A 6,845-nucleotide genomic window follows, 5' to 3' on the forward strand; every position below is an offset into this window, starting at 1 on the left:
CGGGGAGCGCCCCGGAGGGACACCGGAGCCCCGCGATGCTGCCCCCGAGCTGTGGGGCCGGGAGCGGGGACAGAACCCCTGAAGCCTTTTCCGAATGAGCGCCTTGCGGGGATGCCAGGAAGGGCTGGCGATCCGGTGCTGAGCTGCCCAGGGAGCTGCTGAGCTGAAGCTCATCCCCTGCCTCCCACCCGAGGCTCCCGGAATGGTTGGGGTCGCTGCCTCCTCCCCAGAGGCAGGCGGGCATCCCCTTTGGCACCGCAACCCGTTCCTGTCCCGAGCGTGGTGCACGGAGAGCACTGAGCAGAGTTTAGCTGCAGGAAGGGCTTAGAGGTGATTCTCACTGGAGTCGGGAATTCTCCCTGGGAGGATCCAGCACCTGCCCTGGCAAGGGACAACCTCACAAGTAGCCTCCTGCTCCAGGGACGTGACACTGAGCCCCACTGTGCAGACAGACTCTCGGAGCAGTGCAAGCTGCATCTTTGCGGCTCCCTTTCAGAAAGGCATCTTTCAACCCCATAGCTCTTGGAGCAGTTTCAGAAGAAAAGGTTCTGGCTTAAGGGACCATATGGGAGAACAAAGGCAACTGTGCTGTGAAAAAACCACAAAATTATTTCTGTTTATGACAGGGAGCAGAGTCTGAGGGAGACTCCTCCACCCTCAGACAGTATTTTCCTAGGAAATGCAGAGGAGACCCTTGGTTGAGACTCGGCAGTCCTGAACAGAAGAGGCAGGTGAAAGGAAGGGTGGGAGGATGTCCCTGAGGGCCCGGTGCAGTCTGGAGACTGAAAATCCAGGCACCAGGTTCCTACTGCTCTTTCTACCACTTAGTTCACTCATTTGAGGTTTTGGGCACCAAAGCTCTGACACTGACTTGCCTCTCAGCTCAGGGCTTAGTGATCAAGGCAAAGGAACCGTGTAGTGACAGCTATTGGACATTACTTGCATTAAGTGTGAAGGACCAGACTACAGAAAGAAACCTCTGAGCAGGGCACTTCTGTAGAGTTACTTTCCTGTTCTCCTTTTGTGGGATGTTTGTCATGTGTTTGCAAAATAAAGCTGAGAAATATGAATTCTCTATGTATCTTATTAGCTCAAGTTGCTCTGCTCAGGGATCTGTTATACTGCATTATGCAAGTTTACTCACTGAAGTCTAATTAGAATAATTCTTTCTTAAATCCTCGTACAATTTCTCTTAGTCCAGCCTAACTTAAACTCTCTGCTTCTTGCATCTGATGTCAGTGAGAGAATTTTCATTGATTTCAGTAAGAATGGAAACTGAACCTCAAAATAACTGTTTAAATACCTAAGTCAGACCCAGAAATCATTAAAATCAGAGTAAGCTTTGCTCACTGTGAGCAAGACTGGCATTCTGCATTTTGCGTGAGGCTGAACATTAGCATGAGCATGACACCAGTGCATAATTAGTTGAAAAACCACTTTAGTTAGGTAACTGAATCTGACTTTGGAGTCTCCTCCAGAAAAGAATCACTCATTCCTGGAAATGTCCCCAGAGACTTGCTGAGTTTTACCTAAGCTTTCATTAAAGTCTTTACATTCCAATAACACCACGGTGATATTTTTCATGTATATCTTCTCCTACACGATTTTAACATAAAAGATCTATTCCTGCTTTCAATGTTTATTTTTAAGCTTGAAAATGACAGAGTTGAGGTAAGATAAGAACACCAGTTGCATTCAGTTATGAGATTAGCAAGAGAATCCCATAAGTGATAGAACAACATTCAGCATAGAGATGTGTGTCTATTTACACACATATATCTGTTTTTACTATTAAACCAACATCATTGTCTTTGGTTCAAATATTTATTTGGGTAATGTTTACTTAGCTAATTTTTTTTTTTTTACCAAGCTGATGGTTTCTATTCTTCATTTTTCAAGCTGGCCAAAAAAAATCAACAACTAATGTGCTATGCTGGATCGTGTGATATGATTCTATTTCTTCTTTCAATAATTATAGGCTAGCCACGTTTCAAAGTATATGGATATAGATAAAAACAGGGCTGAGATGTAAAAAAAGCACAAGTGAAAAAAATATCGTGTGGTTTCTATATTTTCCCCCCAAGCACAAATTGTTGAGTAAGGAGATTTTCAAAAGCCAGAAATTGCTGTGAAGAAAACCAAAGCTGGAATCCAATGCTAGGGGAGGCTGCATCTGGCAGAACAAAGTTTGGAAAGAGGTTTTGCTTTCAGTGGGATCCTGTGTTTCCCCACAACAGGGCATATGTCATCTCTAAAGACAACATTTTCATGGGTGAGATAAAATCACTGCTGAAATCAACTTCAAAATTAGGAAGCACCTATACAATGCTCTTACACAAGTGCTTTGGTGTTCTTACTCATTTGCTGGTGGAGATAAAGGTATGAAAGAAGAGAAACTTCCTGATTTTAAGATGGTGTATCTCAGATATAATAATCCCAAGAAACTGACAGTGAGAACGTGAGAATTTCAATGTGTAACCCTTCTTCTGTAGGCTAAGAGTGCTGCCAGAAACTGAAAATATGATTCATAGAACATCTCCTTCTCTTCCCATTTTAAATTGTGTAAGATCTGAGGGGTTAGTAATCTGCAATCTGTGGGTTTTTTTCTTTAAGGACTTAAAAGGTCTCATGGTTTAAAATGCAAAATTAGAAAAGTTCTATTTCTGCATCTTAGAGAAGAAGCTCTGATGTTTATTTGAAATGGCAGAGCTTCAGAGTGTTAAGTGATAAGAGAGTTGAAATCCATCATTATTTTTGAGTTTTAGCAGGGTGATGGTGTGATAATTGTGGCTTTCATAGTGGTGTTTTCTCATTTTCAGTGAATAGCTTATTAAATCATCACGGTTTGAATTCAGCTGAAACTGAATGCTGCAAAGAAACTCAGCTCCTGTGGCACTGTTAGATAGATATTTGGATTGGTGCAACAGCAGTTCTCTGCTTACAGCTGGGGTGAGGGCACATAAATCAACAGGAGAAGTCTCACCACAGAGTGCTTGAAGAGATTTGCTTGAGATTTAGATTTTAAAATAATGCTTTAAACTTGAGTGTATAGCAGGCACTGAAAAAGCCCCTCATGGTTTCCCCTGGGTTAATAAGAAACACTGACAAATGTGTGACATTTTGGCCTTGTCTAACTCCAAGACTGTGGTCTTTGGAAGCAGCTTTCTCCTGGCACTCTGGGATCAATGTATACACCAAGCTCCCCACTGAGACAATTGGATTCACCTTGTTCACACTCTCACTAAATCCACAAGTGCTGGACACAGCAGGTTATGGCTTGGCTCTCCCCTGTTGATACAAAAACACAATGACATGTTATTTTTAAAGATTTTCAGAGGAAAAAAAGATCATTTTTCCCAGTTAGGCTGCCTGGAAAAGACAGATGAAAATATAAATGACAGCAAAGTTTTGCTGCAGAAAAGCCCCCAGAGTTTGTTAGTTTTAAGTAGCACAAGTCCCGTTATTAGATTATGCAGCGCGTAGGTTGAATGTCAGCTTTGATTTTAGCATCTGTCGGCAGAGTTTAGGAGAACTGGAACACATCAAAACTTGGCTAATGTGGACAGGCAAAACTGTATACTGAAATTTCAGGCTGTCTAGAAACCACACCCAGACCCCAAAACACATGTTAGAAGTAACTATAATTCTGTGCTCCAGCTGAACAAGTAACCTTTTTCTGTGGTCACTTGTGACTCTTAAGTTAAATGTGTGTGTATTGCTGGTGTGGGCTCTGGATCAGTTTCCCACCTTTCTGCAGAGCTTTTTCCTCAGGATGCCTTCTGCTATGACTGCTTTTGAATGCCCTTCTCATCCTTGGCTTCACAGGAGCCAAGTAGCCTCAGAATATTAGATCCTATTAGATCCTATTTTTATTACTATAAACAGTATCCTTGCAGCAGTGCCAAGAGTCCTGTTGTGTTAGGTGCTAAATAAGGAGAGAACAAAAGGATTGTTCTTGCTTTAGTGGGTTTACAACCTAATTTCCTGGACTTAGATTTTCAACAGTGAGTACTTGACATGGCAGGGACCTGCTGGGATTCCCAGCTGTGTCCCGCAGTTTAGTAGCTATTGCAGTTGCTTAGGTCTCTACGTCCCTAAATGCCTTTGTGCATCCAGCCCTTATTTCTAGTCCCATGGAGGCCAGGCAGGGATTCTGAAGAGCAATGAACAATGTGCTTACACAGGAGAGCAGCTGTCCCCTGTGGGAGCGGGGAGCTGGGACAGCTCCATGGCAGTGGGAGACTGAAAGGCCACTCAGATCAAAGCTTTGCTCAATCCCTCAAAATCCTGCCAAACAGGTGGACTTACGTTGCCTACTACATTGTGCCTCGAGAAGTTCACCCTGCCATACAAGCCACATGTTTTTCCTCCCTTCATTCACTCCCAACAGAATCTCTTTATTCACTGCAAGGAATTCCTTCCCTTCCTTGGTGTTTGTGCTTTGTGAATATTTATAGGCTGTTATCATATCCATCTTGCTCACCCAGGCTATATGTACTCTGCTCTTTTAATCTTGCTTCGTAACTCAATCCCTCCCACCCCCTCATCATTTTTTGTTGTTCTACTCTCAACTCCCGCCAGTTCCAGTTGCTCATTTTGCTTTGGGTAAACGCGGTATTTATGTTAATATTATGTGGTGGGTGGTCCTCTCTGCACTCTTGGTCCATGTGAGTGATTTAGATGTTTGAAATGAGGTTGACATTTTATAGCCAAGCCATGGCTGATTACTGGTTCCGCTCTTCAAAGCACTCCAGGAAAATATATGCTTAGCCATCACTATTAAAAATGGCCATGATAGCGTCTAATAAAGTGTCTGTGCAGGGGTTCAGGGGCATTGCCAAAACCTGCATGGATGCTCTACACATTCAAAATGACAGTGTGGCATTAGTTTCACATCCATGTGCTGTTTTTTCTGTTGGGTTTCCAACTCATCTGAATTCAGGAAGATAGATGTAATCTTTGCCATTTGGTAAGAACGTGAATTCCGGTTAGAATTTAACTGAGTCACGATAGTACTCCCGGGGTATTGTTCAGCCTTGGACTGAATTGTCTTGCTTTTGTTTTGGAAAACAAATGCTCCCCCCCATGTGTTCTCCCCACCCTCTCACTGTTCAGGCACCCCAGGAGTTAGAGATCACCTCACTACGGTCTCACCAATCTCACCAAACTGGAATTCAAACTTTCAGCAATTCTCAAGCAAAAAAAGCTCCAACATCACCTTTCTTTCCTTTGCTTTCTTTTGGGTTTTGGTTTTATATTTACCTGTGCCAAACTTACATGGCAATACTGATCAGAGTTTAACATAAGTCATGATATGTTAATGCTGTGAGCTCTCTGATTTTGGCTCACCGCAGGACCCTGTTTTCAGCCCTCTTGCCCATTCTCCTGTCCCTGACTGGGCTGCCCAGAGCAGGGCTGGCAGCAGGATGGGCTCTGAGCTAAGGGACAGTTACCCCTGAGCTGACCACAGTGGCTGGGCCAGCTGGGGCCATTGGGCTGTACGGAATTGCTGCTCTGTTCTCCAGTAAGTCTTTTCACACTGACCAGTTTAACTGTGGAAAAGGCATAGACTGGTCTGAGTCTGTGCAGCATCTTCTGGGGGTAAGAGGGAGGAACATGAAGTGAAATGGCTCCTGTCTCTGTCAGGACAGCAAGGATGTTGTGAGTAGAGCTCTGCTGTGTAACCTAAGAGTGGTGCTTTGGTGAGCATGAACTGTGGGAGAGCTTTGGGAGGGTGGACTCACATCCACCTCTCGCACTTTCGTTTGTCATCACAAGTCCTCTGTGGCAGCTCTTACCTGTCCTGCTTAGTTCACCCCATTAGAGAATGTCATGAACTGTAAGGTCCCTTCCAAACCAAACCATTCTGTGATTCCCTCTATCCCATTTCTCCTTCTTTCCTCAAATGGAGTGTTTACTGTCAGTTTATGGGGATGGGCATCTTCTGAATAAGGCGCTGATGGGACCTTTCCTATTTACAGACTCCAAGTAAAACTGGGATCAAGCCCTTGAATCCTATTTACAGTGTTAGGCTTGGTTTTCTTTGGGGTAAACAGCCAGAGAGGCAGTTTTGAGAAGCCATTTTATTTAAATGTAGTTTATACTGAAGAAGATCTTTGAGGTACTTCTCCTTCCTCCCCTTCCCTACCACAAATCCCATCTGTCTTGTCATCTGTTGCTGGACATGACACTTAACAAGAAAAATACATGATTCCATGATTCCAAGAGCAAAATATTTACTTCTCTAGTGCCTTAAAAACCTCCAGGCAACTCACCACAAGCCCTTCACTATTTTAATTGTGGATATGAGACAGTCAGGCAGTGCTCACACAAAGCCAGGCTAAAACCGTAGAATGTGATGTCTGAACTCATTTGCCATTGTGCTAAAAGTATGTGGTGAAAGTATGTTTTGAAAACTTCTCTAAAATCCTGAGCTACTTGGGAATTTTGAGTTGGCCGAGTTTCCTCTTAGGATCTGTAGGATTTCATGTATGATTATGCTCAGATGTGCACAGGAAACTCAAGGTGATGGTCTGCAATGATAGTTCGTGGGTAATACAGTTACTGTGCCAGCCCTGAAGGCATAACTGAGAAACATTTAGTGAATTCAAAGCATTTTATGAATATCATGAACTGAGCACCAGACTGGTGAAACAGCTAAATGTGAATATACCCGTTTTACAGACAACTAAGAGAAGGGATGAATAATAGAAATACTTTTCCAGAAGCCAAACAGTGCTCCAGTGAAAGCACTGGCATCCTCCCTCAACCACTTGACCACATTCTGGCTTCAGTTCAGGGAGGCATTACTAATCAGGAAAAATGCTCATGCACTGGCTTAATTT

The sequence above is a fragment of the Corvus brachyrhynchos genome, unplaced genomic scaffold (assembly GCF_000691975.1).
Source record: "Corvus brachyrhynchos isolate BGI_N302 unplaced genomic scaffold, ASM69197v1 scaffold10, whole genome shotgun sequence".
Classification (NCBI taxonomy): Eukaryota; Metazoa; Chordata; class Aves; order Passeriformes; family Corvidae; genus Corvus; species Corvus brachyrhynchos.